At 46.7% G+C, this 14602-nt stretch overlaps 1 protein-coding gene across 1 annotated transcript in view; it reads left to right on the top strand.

Moving 5' to 3' along the window:
- The first annotated feature begins 8110 nt into the window (after positions 1-8110).
- The window catches only part of PIK3CB (phosphatidylinositol-4,5-bisphosphate 3-kinase catalytic subunit beta), an 86447-nt gene continuing 79955 nt past the window's right edge, over positions 8111-14602 (top strand). Inside the window, exon 1 of the mRNA XM_064384794.1 lies at positions 8111-8312. The gene's annotated coding sequence lies outside the window, so the exon portion shown is untranslated. The remainder of the gene's footprint in view (positions 8313-14602) is intronic.

The raw sequence follows: 14602 nt of genomic DNA, 5'->3' as shown, positions 1-14602 counted from the left end.
GACGTGCCCCGGGCTTGTCTTTCCGCCTGAGCGCAGCTACTTGCAAATGCCCTCTGCTCCCTCCTGTGCAGTCCTGCTTTCGGCAGCGTTTCAAGGTCAAGGCTGTTGGCAGCGCGGCGCTGCCGCTCACGGCCAGGCCCGTGGTGCAGGGTGGTTCATTCCATACCCCTGTGCAGTACCTGGTGCGCTGCAATGTTTTCCCCACAGCTTGCTCCTCCTGCCCAGCAGCAGCAGCACTGTTCATGTGGCTTTAGCTGAGCCCTGCAGCCTGTGCCCCAGCATCAGGCACAGCAAGATGAGGAACAGCTCAGTAATGCTCAGCTGAATGAGGTATCACATGTGGAACTTGCACTGTTGCCATCAACAGATTACCGAATGAGTACAACTGTTCAAAAACCAAATTAAGAGGGATTCTCACCTGTAAGTGTTTGGTCTGAGATCTGGTATGGCAGCAAATGGATGCATGGAGTTGTGTGTTTTAGGCCTGTACTTATGTTTTCAAGGTGCTGTATTAGGGTCAAGTTCATTTGGATTGGGATGGTGGAATTTGCTCCTTGGAACAAAGCCTGCTGCCTCATTTCTCCCTGTGTGGATGGGGTTTTTTACAAATGGTGTGTCTGTATTGCTTTAAAGTCAGTGCTGTGCCAGACTGCACCTATAGAAAAGCCTTTTAAAAGTCAGGAATTTTGACCATCACAGCATTTGGTTCCAACCAGTAAGAGAAGCAAAAATTAACAGATCTTCCTTTATTCTGCTTGCAGCAGATGCTGCAACAGGTGACTGTCAGAGACAGGATGGGTGTGGCTGTCAAGGACTAACAGGTAACCAACCAACTTTAGTTGACCAAATGGGTAGTTTTTATATTGTAATCTAAAGCCAGGTTCAAAGCAGGTGTGTTTGAGGTATTTGCCAAGTGTTAGGGCTTGATAAGTGTTGTGAGTAAGATGAAACATTGAATTAACCGCTTTGAAAGACTTAACAGGTCGAGTATCTAATGAAAAAGGAAAGAAAAAAATTCATGGGAACAGGGGAGTTCCTACCAGGGCAAGGAGAGCTCCCTGAGAGCAGCGGGCAGCCCCTGCAGCGGCAGCTCGTGTGCTCTCTTCTCAGCTGCTTGTGTCTTCTCTCCTCCCGAGACTGTGGCTTGGCTTTGCTTGCACTCTGTTTGTTGTCAGTACAGGCTGATTTGAATATTTCGAGTGAAAACAGTTACAGTCTCAGGATCTGCCCCCAGGAGAGTTTCAGCTGTGTTTTCAGAAGTGGTCATGCAAACAGCTCTCTCCTCGTAGTCAGTTACCTCCTAGCCCAGTCTTTCTCATTTCTTAGCTACAGAGCACGAAATACTCAGAAACCTGGGGCATTCTCACCATGCAGAGCTCACTCGCTGCAAGGAAAACATTTCAGAGTGATGTACAAGTTTTCCCCAGTGCTTCCTTATCCAGGACCTGTGACTGGCACGGGGCATGTGTTCTCCGGGGGGCTCCCAGGCAGCCCTGGGCAGCGCTGCCCCTCGGGCCGAGCCCTTTGTGCCTGGCCTGGCTCAGCCCTGGATTGCCCTGCACGCTTCCCGCAGGGCGCTCATCACCTGAGCGCTGCCTGAGGATGGGCGCTCTGGGGCTGCTCCTCCTCTTCCCGCAGCGAAAGCAAAATGCTGAGCACCCCCATTCCCACAGGTACCCCGTGCCAGGGCAGCGAGAGCTCCTGGTGCTACTGCAAGGTGTCAATCGTGCACTTCATGTGTATTTGTGAGGGGGCTCTTGGCTGCTCTGGGGTTTTCTTGTGAGGCTCCAGATCTTTAAAGTTGTGGTAAGAAAAGTAAATGTCAACTGTAAAAAACTCAATACCCCCCGAGTTTGGTCTGTATAAAAAAAGTAAATAATTTAAATTAATAATATATAATTAAATATAGTTTTTGCCTTATGGTTGCATGAAAAAATTACAAATTAGGTGCAGCTGTAACATAATACTGTAGGCAGAAATTAACTGATAATTAATAAGGAAAAAATCATACTTTAAAAGTTATTTTTATTATTTAAATGCTAAGTGTTGCCAATATAGTCTCTTTAATGACTAAATTCAAGATGGTGATACTGCTTTCTTCTCCAAATAATCTTATAACAATATGTAAAATATCTTCAGTACTGTTTGTTCATTAGAATTGGGCAAGCATAGACAAGCAGAAAATGCAGAACAGCATGAAACCAATTCCTTGTGGACTTCACAGGACCATCAGGACATCTCACTGCTTATCAGAAAATATGTAAATAGCTCCTGGCTCCCTTGCTTGCTCAGATAGGGAGGCAAGATCTTTTCCATAAGCCTTCTTCCCCTTCTCAAGGTGTGTGGTGAGAAATGATAGTAAAAAGAAAAAGTAAGAAGGATAAAAGGCAACTCAAGATAAGGACAAGAATACAAAGGGATCCTGGGAAGCAGAGAGGGAGGGGCATGGGTTGTCAGGATCTGAAGAATGCTGAATACACTGATAAGGTGAGATGAAACCTTGGCCAGGAGTCTGTAAATTAGGCTGGGCAGACAAACTGTCTGCAGTCTGAAAAATCAGCTGTGGCAGTGGACATACAAACAGGATTCCTTCATGGCAAGGGCAAGAAACTGAACAAATGGGATTTGTCTCTGCTCGGTACCTATTTTTACCCTTTCGGGTGCTGAGGTGCCACAGCTGTGTTCAGTGCATGGGGAACAGCCTTACTTGGACAGCATCATCTGTACAGGGATGGCTGGTAGAGGGTGGAAAAAGGGAAGTATTGGCTGTGCTCTGTGGGAGGAAAGTGGAAATTTGGATTAAGGAACTATCTCAGGAACATTCAGTGAAGAATTAGAGCCAGCAGTACTTTGCTGCTCATTCTCTGAAGTTTGACACATTGGCTCCCTTGACATAGATGGTCGTACCAGAATGTCCAAAGGAAGCAGAGTCCTTTCAAAGCATGATTTAACCTACACGTGCCATAAAAGCTACTGGCAAAAAATAAAGTGCTGGCAAAAGTCAGTTGTGGAGAATTACGCCTCCAAATCTGTAGATTCTGATGCAGGTATAAACTCAAAAGCACCCACAGTCACTGAGAGTTACTGGTGCAAGACACTTCCAAAGGTCCTGACTGTTTTTCCTAGTTGTTCCTTCTCAGCTGCTTGGGTTTTCATCACATCTGCCATTGATCCACACGGGTGTTAGGAGAGGTGCCTGGAGGATACCTCCATTCAGAGAACCACTACTTCTAGATACAGAACTAAGTACTGTACCTTCTGTTTTGAAAAAAACCAACTGAACATATCCTTTCTCCTTGAGCAAGGCAGTTGTTAAGAAGTCACAAGTACATTGGGAAAAGAAGCCAACCACTGTGTTTTAGCCTGGGTAAGTTCACTCATCCCACATGTCCAGTGGGAAAGAGCTGGCAGTGGTGGGAGGGCAGGGGCAATGCAGAGAGCACCACGAGTGGGCAAGGGAAGGGGGTGTCCTCCCGTGGTGTGGGTTTTTGCCAGGTAAAATTGGGACTGAACTCTGACTTCCCAGTTCCCTGTGACTCCAGGTGGAAGCTGTGTGCACAGAGTGCCCCAAGGTGAGGGTGAGGTTGCAAGGTGCTGATGTAACTGGTGGGCACAGATGCTTGTCCAAGGGGAGGGAACCAGCACACTGCAAGGAACAGAAAGGAACTGCTGCTGCCTGGGCTTTGTTCTGTGTCACTGGGAGGGACAGCTCTGCTCCTTCCAGAGGACAGGGGCAGGGAACAGATCTGGCACTGAGGATCCTCAGAGCACACTCATGCGCAAAGAGAGGAGCCTGGAAAAGGAGATTCCAGAGGGAGGGCGCTTCAGGTTCCTTAGTTCTGTGACATTGTTTTTTCTGCCCTGCTCATAACCTTATGTGTGGCTAGCATAGCTGTGGGAGAGGGTCTGGAGTTGCTACTGTTCATTGCAAGCTATTGCCCCTACCACGCATTAGAAGAATGTCAGACTTCAAAAATGTAATGTTGCCATGCTTTTAGCATATATTCCAACTTTGCAGGTTTGAAAATTCTCATCAAACCTTTCTTGCAAGTATTAAAATTTACAAGAGATCATTAACTCAAGTTCCTCTGCTGCTGAACACCACGCTTGCTGCTTATGGCAGACAATAAAACAGGAATGCAATCAGCTTGCCCTGTGGGATATTCCAAGTCTCCTACTGGACATTTTTTGGATTCAGGCTTTTCTTAGAGACCACACTTGCCATTGGCTCAGCAGTGGAGGCCACTCTTCCTGCGGGGTCTGCTTGCTGTCCTCCTTTTAGCTTTCTAGCTGCCCCATGTCCGCTGGCAGATGCCCCGGCCCTCCAGCCATGTCCGAGCTGCAGCCTGCAGGAGCACAGCTCTGTGCTTCACCCCTGACAAGGGGCCAGGTGTGACAACTGGGTTTGCACGTCTGTCACCACTGCACCTATAGATACAGGTTTTGATTTGTCAGAACGCCATCTCCCAAGCAGTGGCCTGAACCTGGGGAAGGCTGGCACAAGGTGCTGCTGAAGTGCAGAGGAGAGTGAAGGCCTTTTTTGGCTGGAGGTCAGCCAGACACCTGTGTGGGCAGCGGGCAGCTGGTTTCTGCTGTGCACTGGGGCTGGGCTGGCTGGGGCAGGGCATCTCCTGGAGTGGCAGGGTGTGCCTGTGGGATGCCCCTGTCAGCCTGTGGGCCGGCAGGACTCTCCACAGCAGTTTCTGTGGCAGGTGTGGTGTTTGTGAGGAAGGCAGGCCCCGTGGGTGGCTGGCTGGCTGAGAGCCATGCTGGGAGCTGGCTGAGGAGGAGAGGGATGGAAGGAAGCAGTGCCCTCGGCTGGCTGTGGCAGCCCCGGGCCCTGCATCCCCCACGTTACCTGCTGCTGTCCAGGCAGCTCCTCTGAGGGAACGGAGGCTGGCCTGAGAGAAACCAGCAGATTTTATTGCAGTAATCACCTTTCCTCAGAGGAGATAAAGGAACAGCTGGGTAAAATTTGGCATAACTCAGTATTTCACTACCAAGTGCAAAGTCATGGCTGAAAACATTATGCTTGTAAACTGAGGGGGCTGGCTGCTCCTCTGCCCAGGCCAAAGGTACAGCGTGGCTCTGGGGCACTTCCAGGCTGTGGGTGGCAGTAGTAGTGGCGGTGGCAGGCTGTGTGTGGCAGTGGTGGTGGCAGTGGCGCTGGACAGCAGTGCCCGGGCAAGTGCCAGTGCCCGGGGTGACGGGGGCTGTCCGGACGGGCAGCGGGCCGTGCGAGCCGCCCGGGCCCGGAGGGGCCAGCGCCCAGCCCGCGGCGCCCCTCAGGCGGGCCGGGCCCGGGGCCGGGCCGAGGCACGGCGGCAGGAAGAGGCGGCGGCCCCGGGGCGGGGCGGGCCGGGCCGGCCGGTGCCGGGGACGCGCTGTCGGTGCGAGGCTGCGGGAGGCACGGCCGGGTAGGAGCGCGGCTCGCGTTGTTGCATTGCTGCTTTTCTGACCTCCCCGACCCCTCCCCGGGAGCGGGAGCCCCGGCGGAGCTCTCCCGCCCTGCCGCGAGCCCGGCACCGCCCGGAGCTCCGCCGCTCCTGCCGGTGCCGGACTCGGGCGCGTCCCCTCCCTGTCGCTGCTGGCGCTTCTCATGCTGTGCAATTCTCCCCCGTGCCACTGCAGTGGCAGCTGCCCAGTCCTAGGTGAACCCCCACTCCCTAGTGTGCTTCTGGGGTCTCTTTCCCTTTTCGGGTGAGAAGAGGGGTTAGGGTTGAGTAAGATCAGATGCTACTGCATCAAAAAGAAACCGGGGGAAAAGAAGCAGGAAGAACAAAAAATGAAATCAAACCCACCAAGGAGATGTGACTACTGTGGCTAATTTATCAGAAAGCAAAGGGAACAGGGCCTCCAGTTGGGAAACTTGCAAACCTCAGCGAGGTCTGGCAGCTGCTGGCGTGGGGAAGTGTGGCTGGCAGCGTGGCTGAGGCGCGCGCCTCCGGCCCGCCAGCATGTGTCAGACCGTTTAGGGTGTTCATGGCAAGAATTCACCAATTGAACAACATTTCATCTTTTTTTTTCTGAAATGTTTTCCACGTGTGCTGTCCTAAAGAGTAACCTCAAATTTTTTTAATGATGTAAAACATTGATGTTGTCTGTGTTCCTCAGCAAGGTGCTTTCCTTAGCTGTGATTCATCACCCTGTTTTTCTGTTCCAATTAAGCTGCTCACTTAGAGCACTGAGACAATCAGTGTCTCATCCTGTGTGCTGGGCTCAGCATTATCAGTGACTTTGTCCTTCAGAGTGGGTTCTTGGTAGAACTGAGGTGTTTTCAGTTTCAGGCTATTGTATTTTACTGGCAATTGTGACACGAGGGAGGTCAGTGATCTGCTAAAGCTGGAGCAGACTGGGAGGGGTGTGATAAGAGTGGAGCCTTGATTGCAAATGCTTGTGTGCTCTTGGATTGCTTCTCGGAGCCCTCACATCCCCTCAGAGAGCAGAGGCACCAGGTTTTGCTGCTAGGGCTGTCCACTGCCCTTGGATCAGAGTCTGTGTTAAAGGCTCACATGCAGAGTTCCTGTAAGAGTTCTTGTATGTTAAACATGAAGGTCAGTGAGTTAATGTTTGATGTTGTCAGAGCATTCCCTGGGAACTCAATCCCTCTGGGCAATGAGTGGTCAGATACTGGAGCTGCGATGCTTGAGGAGGGGAAGAATCCCCTTGCAATTCCCAGACATGGAAGGAGTCTGGCAGTGGTGGGTGGGGCTGCTGTTCCTGGAGCTTCCAGTGTCCTGCTCGCTCCACTTTTATGAGTGGCACTTCAGGAGTGCCTAGAAACAGTGAGGAACAGACATGATCTCCAAATATATTATTTTGCAGAAAAATTTAAAGCGAAGCACATTACTTTTGTCAACATTTGCAGTAGACTTTCTAAACTTGTGCATACTTTTTGATTGACTGCTTTGACTCAGCTGCAGCCTGGCTTCCCTGGCTAGGTGGTGTCATCCCCAGTGGTGTCATCACCTCCCCTCTGAGTGATCTCACACCTCGTGGGAGGTGTGCTCTGGCAACTGAACCACAGCTCCGGTGAGGCACCACTTCAAAAACAAGGTTTTGTTGAAAACAAAAACATAGTAGGACTTGGTGTTTTTAGAAATTAAATACTAGATACAGTGAGGGCCTTTAATGGAAAGCTTTTTTTTTTTTTTTTCCCCAAGGAGAAGGACACAATTTTCAATAGAAAAACATCATGAGGAGAGTTTTCTGACAAGCCCTGGGCAGCAGTTCCTAAAATCTAGTATTAATGGAGGGATGAGGAATGAAGGCAGTCATTCTTGTCCATTTCTTGCCTTGTCCATGAGTGAAGCACTGACTGCCACGTTGTCCTGATGAGGCACTCTCTTCCCTAGGAGTGGGTGAATGTGTAAATCTTTCTGCTTTGCCCCAAAAGTCTGCATGGTGCAGGTGCTTTCACACCTCGGTGGATCTGGTGCTGGTTGCACACCAGTTGCCCAGTTCCTAGCCTAACAGGGCAGTGAGCAGCCAGGTTCATTTCTCACACTCTTGAGGCCTGTACTGGAGGTTTTTGGCTGTGGAAGCTCTCCAGGGATGCTGTGTGCTGCACAAAGTGCTATTCCAAGGAAAAGTGTCATGAGTGGGTTCTAAAGTTGATAACCATGGGTGTCCTGTTATACATAGTGGATTTTATTTCTTCCGTGTGTAGGGGTTGTCTAAGTTGGCAATGAATTTTAGCCAAGTATTTCTGGCTTGTCCTTCAGGAATCACATTAAAGTCTCTCAAACAGTGTGGCTGGGAACCTTCCTGTGCAGCATCTGGGTATGGGCAGTAGTGGAAACAGGATCCTGGCAGAAACAAACCTTGTCTCCGAACCATTGTGGTTTTTCTAATGAGATCAGTTTGCCACCTGCGTCTCTCTGGGGTGTGACTATTTTTGAGATTTTGTAGGCATATAAACCTTCCTCCCTTCCTCCCTTCCATCTTTTGCTTTATTCTCCATTTCCTTCTCTTCCTCTCCATCCTCTCTCACGGTGCCGTGTCCTTGCAGACGTTCCTTATTGCTGGTGTGAGGTGAGCATTGTTTCACAGCTGTGAAAGAGCTTGCACATGGGATAAAGAGCCCTCAGGATTTCACAGCACCTCCTGAGCAGCACAATCAGCCAGGCTTTGGCAGCACCCTGGTTCTCATCTCTGACTTCTGAGCGCTGGTGGTGGCTCAGCAGAGCTCAGCTGTGGAGCCCTGAGTGCAACATCAGATCTGCTTCTCCAGGTCATGAGCACAGTGGACTTCATTGAAGAGCTTTGAACAGTGAAATTCCCTGCTGAGTCTGTGATCCAGGAACTCACAGGTAATGCTGGACTGGTGGATTTCTTACTTGTCATGGAAATTGCTCAAATATAAGGAATTTATGTTGAAGGCCTAAATATTGGGGATTATGCTTTGTATTTATTGTCAACAGTCAAAACAACATTGGCACTGGCATTTCTGTGGGAAGGTTGTGAACTATTATTTTCAGTCTCCCTGGCATAACTGAAGAATTATTAACATAACCAGTCTTACAGGTGATGATAAATTCAACCAGCATTACTTCTACTTTTTTAAGAGCTTGGTTTTCATTCTTATTAATCTTTCACATAGATGTCTTATTCTAGCTGACACAAATTCCTTTTAGAGCTGACCTAAACCTTGCAATTTGCCAGGAAGTTAAGATATTTAAAATAATTTCCCCTCTTAATATAGCAACCAGGGTTTTCCTTTTATCTTGTAGAAAGCAAAACATCATGACATTATCTCAGTTCTGCAATTACCTAATGTTAAATTCTGTGTTTTACCAATCCATCTTAGGGGGAAGAACATGTCTGTTAAATCTTTATCTTCTCCTTCAATTTAGCACTTCATTGGTAGGCCAGGAGGAAAATAGTTTTCAGTTGTTCCTATACATTTACCTTCAATACTGAGTGTAGCACCCAGAACCACAGAGGTCAGCTCGGGAATGGCTGTGGGGCTGGTGAAGGGCACGTGCACATTTTGGAGCTTCTGCTCTACCTGCAGCCTCCTGTGCAGGTTACTCACAGCTCTGACCTGGCACTGGCAGTGCACGTGGGAGCCCTGAGCTGTGAGCAGCTGAGCTTCTGTGGCTCTGGCTGATGCCTGCTCTGGAGAATGTGTGTGACTTTCTTGTGGAACATGGCATCCAGGCTGAAATGAAAGCCCAGCTGAGTGACCTTGCTCATTTTTCTGCCTCTGCATGTGTTCAGGGCATTTCCTAGCATGGCCTGCTTTGCTGTGTGGTACAAAACCATATGGACTCCAACAGTGTCCTGTGGGCTCAATGGCATGTCAAAATGGGGCAATGAAATACAAACTCATGAGAAAGTAAGGATGCAAATACCTGTGATATTGACTGAAATGTATGTGTGGGAAAAGTTAGCCTTCTAGTAGTCTAAATAGAGAGAACTTGTGTGTGTGTAGGAAAGAAAAAAATGGCATTCTCTCCCAGTGTTGTTTTTATTAATAGTAAGTATATTTATCTTTTCCCCCAGTGAGCAAGTGTTGGGGGTGCACTTGGAGTTAAAGGAAATTAATCTGGTTTTGCTTGTTACCCACTTGGTCTGGCACATCAGAGAGTGAGGGTCACTTCCTATGGCTGGGAGTACTCGGGCTGTTTTACACTGAGAGCACTGCTCTTCTGGTGCCAGCACACCTCTCAGTACCCCGCCCTGACAGCTCTTTTATCCCTGCCTGCTGGACTTCCCCTAGTCTAAACAAAGCTTTGGTGCTACTATTTGTGTTAGTTGTTTTTGTTTGAGACACAATGTTTTTTTAGCTTCTCTGAAATCTGCCCTGTGTCTTCCTTCTGATACAGATGGTTTTGTGTTGCTTGATGTTAATCAATCACAGCATCACAGGATGGTCTTGGATGGAAGGGACCTTACAGAACCTTAGAGATCACCTAGTTCTGACCCCCCAGCCATGGTCAGGGACAACTTCCACTAGATCAGGTTGTTCAAAAAATAAAATAAAGTAAAATAAAATACTGTCATGAAAAATACTGCTTATCCTAAGCTGAACTTAAGCACAATCCTAGTGCTCAGAGCAGAGTGCAGGGCATACCCTACAAGCACCTGTCTTATCTTCAGCTGTCTCTAAGTCTTTTGGTTTCAATTAGACAGACAGAAATGTGTAGCAATGTAAATAATTGCTTATATCCCTGTTTTGTACATGCCTCCATAATTATAATGCTGCAGACAAGTAAATATAAAAAAAAGTCCATTTCTTGTCTTGACTTTTAACTCAAGTAACATTTCAATGGCAAAGAAATGTCTATGCGGGCATTCATCTTTTGTGATGTGGTCCAGTGAGTAACAGTGTAAACTGTATTTAAACATAGCAATTACAGAGAACAAAGGGATGGCTGAGGGAAGCTGGACTTGTCCATGCACATTACAAGGCTCTTTCAGAAAGCAGCAGTGTCCTCTCGACTTTGGCTCCTGAAATACAGATTTGGATGAGTTTCCTTTGCCCTAATGCTCAGCTCTCAGTGAGGGCTTCTTTCTCAGAAGGGCTCAAACCATCCTTGACATTGTAGGGAATTTTCTTAGGAATGACCTAGTGACTTCCTAAATTCCCCTCTCAGTTTTTTTTACTTGCATTCTTCTTTTCAGCTGCCTGTTTTACTTGCTCTGTTTTTAGTGGGTGAGGCGGGAACACGGAAATCCCATTTTTCCCCAGCTGCACAGCCAGTGTGTTACAGTTCCACCTGTGCTGGCAGGGATTTCCTGTGTTAGAAGATTAATTAGAGTTGAGAAATTCTGAGTTCCTCTATAAGAAACGATTTTGCTTTCCTGTGTGGAAGGGGGATTGCAGTCTTCTGAGGCTGTAAACTTGTTTAGACCCACTGATACAGCAGTTGGTACCAGTTAGAGATACTGGCTGGTTCCAATTCTGTTCCATGATATCAGTGGAAATCTAAGCAGCTGCTGTTGCTGTCTTTACCTCTTTCAGAAGTGGTTGTTCTTGCAGGAAGAGTTTTTTGTCCAGCCAGAAGTTTGTCTCTTGCTCTCTCTTCTCTCTGAGTCAAAAGGCACCAGATATCTGTATTGTACTGTATCTCCAGAAATTATTGCCCCGGTTGACTTCAAAACCTTAATTCTGAAAGCAGAAGTGGTTTCTAACATACCTTCCCAGTTTGGATGGCCCTAAGGATTCATGTGCAAACAGTTTTCACTTGTTTTCCTTTTTTCTTTTCCTTTTTTTTTCTTTTCCTTTTTTTTTCTTTTCCTTTTTTTTTCTTTTCCTTTTTTCTTTTCCTTTTTTTCTTTTCCTTTTTTTCTTTTCCTATTTTCTTTTCCTTTTTCTTTTCCTTTTTTCATTTTCTTTTCCTTTTTTCTTTCCCCCTGTTGTGGTGGTCAAATGGCCAGCACTTCTGCCTCACCCACTTAGCTTATCCTGGTCCAGTTCCAAAGCCAGAGGGTGAGGAAATGGCCTTTTTCCTCGGGAATTTTGCTTTGCCAATTTTTTTTTTTGTCATATACCACATTAAATTGCTTGTTTCTTAGCTTGCTGTGAAGCGTATTTGAACATCCCTTGTTAAGGAGGGCTGGGGTCTGGCTTCATACTCACTTTACTTCTTTGGGGGAGGCAAGATGGGACATTCAGAGCTGGCAATTCCCAGATTTCCAGAGTGGCAGATCTTTGGGTGTTCTTCTCAGAATCCAACACAAGTGAGTGCAGAGTCACGGAGCAGAGAGGGGTGACAAGGGACAAGGAGGGACAAGAGGAGGAAGAGGAATAAAGGGGACAGTGTGTCATCCAAAATGAATAGGAGAGCATGGGGGAACAGGAAGGAGTTCATGAGGGATGTTGAGGTTTCTGATCTTGTTTCTAATTTAGGCACGAGCTATAAAAACGTATGTATTCATATATTTCTCATATGACTCACTTTGAAGGCTAGTAAGATTCTCCATGAATAAAACTCTTTGTTCCTCTCTCTGACCTGTCACACTTAATCTTTTCAAACAGTTACAATTTAGCAGCAACTGTAAGAAGATATTTGAACTGGTCTCCTGATTCCAGCAGAGCAGTCAGAGGTTAATGAGAGCTGGGAGAAATAAACTATTTGGGCTGCGTGTGCCACGGGTACAGAACCTACTGGAGATGGCAGGGCAGCAGAGTGAGGGGTTGGCCCAACACATTTTCAACAGAGCCCATCAAACCCAGATGTGGCATTGTTGCCTTGAGACTACTGTGGATTTGAGACTAAGAAAGAAAGCAATTCTTAATAAACACTTGGGAAATACTGTTCAAGAGATGTAATTTTTCTCCCCCTTCTGTTTTACGTCAAGGTGGAATTTTGGCCACAAACCAGACTTTTGTGGGTTTTTTCCACTGTGTACTTCATCTCATGCAGTTTTAAGGAATTAGACTAAAATATGTCAGCTTAGCTAGAGAACATTTTTTAAAATTTGATGTAACAAAAATAATTTGATAATGATTTCAAAATTCTTGCTGACAAAAACTGGAAAAATAATTTGACAAATGACAAGCCTCTGCTAAATACCTTTACAAAGGTCACACTCAGCCAGTTTGGAGGAAAAGCATGGAAAGAAATTGAGTAGTAGTTATTTTCAAATTAAAATAGTTCTCTAATAAAGTAGAAATTAAGGTAGTTCTTTAATAAATTTCCCTTTAATATCATTAACTGGACATCAGATAGGGGAAAAAAAAGCAAAAAGATGACTTGGAAACCTTGGAAGATCATATTTAACTAGATAGAAAGACCATAAACAGATGGGATGAATTGGAAAAGGGCTAATGCACAGAAGCTGACATATGCTGGGGGCAGACGGGCTTAGAAAGAGTGTTGGACTCAGTGGGATTTCTGTGTGTGTAAGGTTACAGCTGGGGCGTGTGGGAGCAGCCACTGCAGACTGAGAGTGCCAAACAGTGTGATTTTCTGGGCATTAAAAAGGCAGGTTGCTGATTAAGACACTCTGTGTCTGTCAGGAAACCTGCATGAAGCAAGCACAGCACTGGGAGCTGGCAGTAAACCTGCCATGCATTATTGCTTTCTCTGGGTCTGGGCTGAAGGCACTGGAGATAGCAGTTCCTGTTGGGACTCAGGTGTTTATTATTTCTTATCAGTCAAAGTCTCACAACCATGAGTTTGGCAGCCTTTCATTAGCAGGCACAGAATGGCTAACAATCTCTTGTTACAAGGTCTTTTAAGACTAAACTCTCCAATTAAGAAGGGACACCTAGATTATTTTCCCTTTTAACCCAATAACTGGTCCCTGGAAGCCCGCAATGCAGACTTTTCTGCCCAATTACAAAATGCCACCCAAACCCATGAAGAAGGAAGAAGGTGGTAAAGAACAACCTGCCTCCACCCTAAAACCTCCATCTTGCTGCATATGTACTTCTATATTCTAAAATCCCAAACTCTAAGTTTTCCACCCTGTGATATTATACACTTCTAACCAACTACACACCCGTAATCTCAGTACTATCAATCAATTTTGGAAACCTTCTTCACAGCCTCAGGTCAAATACAGTGTTCTCTTGTGGGTCTGTGCCTTTAAGCACAGAAAGTTTAAAATTCTCAGTATCCAGGATTCCAACAATGCATAAACCCGCCATGCAGTGATGCCATGCAATGATGCCATGCAGTGTCCATTGCAGCCTTGGCCTGCAGCAGCCTCCAGTGTGACCCTGGTGTGTGTGGGTGCCAGCACTGGTAAAGGCAAAGCCCGTCTCTGATGTGCAGAGCAGCTGTTTGCCATGGAGTGACACTCCAGTGTTACCTGGAGCAGCACATCCCATCAGCCCGAAATCAGGGACAGAGCCCATTTTTGGGTAAGGCCAGGGAGCAGCAGTGGTGCTCAGATGGGGTTTCTGCAGGCAGTGCCACAGGTGCATGGGCAGCTGTGTTTGAGAGGTAAGAGTGAGTCAGTCAGCCCAGAAGGATTTATTTAAAACTATTTGCCCCAGACAAGATGTGCAGCACAGGACATGGGCTTGTTCTCTTAAGCTAGCTGTAGAAGCAGTGCCAGGTACATCAGAGGAGGCTGTGGAAACCCAGTGTTCAGAGTCCCACATGCTGCAGGAGCTGTCACTGGCTGCAGAGAGGAACACAAAGCTGCTTTTGTTGAGTTCCCTGCATTATCATTCTAATTCAGCGTTTACACAGTGCAACAGCCCCACTTCTATCAGATACTAATTAGGGTCTGTTCACATTTTTTCATTTTGAGGGAGATTATCACCTGATCTTTAGGAACTTGAAATAATCAGTTTTTTTAATAGAGTTCATATGGCCAAACCACTATGGAGCTGCATGACTGTTCTCCCCAGCTGTTGTTGTGGGGGAAGCAGAGAAAACAGCAAAACAAAAGCATGCTGTTTTTCAAGGCATATTTTATGGATAATTTAGCTGAGCATCATCAGTTCTTAGGTTTGAAAATTATTAAGCCACAAAGTGTAATGGCATGTTCTTTGATAGAAAACCTGACATGCTGTAACAGGACCTTGTTTTTCATATCTGGATGTATTTCTTTTTGACATCTATCTGTGATAATGGCAGTTTAAGATGTGACTAACATTAAAAGAGGTGAAGTATGCATCTCTCTAATGATTTATTCA

Source organism: Passer domesticus, chromosome 11, assembly GCF_036417665.1.
Source record: "Passer domesticus isolate bPasDom1 chromosome 11, bPasDom1.hap1, whole genome shotgun sequence".
Taxonomy (NCBI): Eukaryota; Metazoa; Chordata; class Aves; order Passeriformes; family Passeridae; genus Passer; species Passer domesticus.
This window is presented reverse-complemented; position numbering and strand designations above follow the sequence as displayed.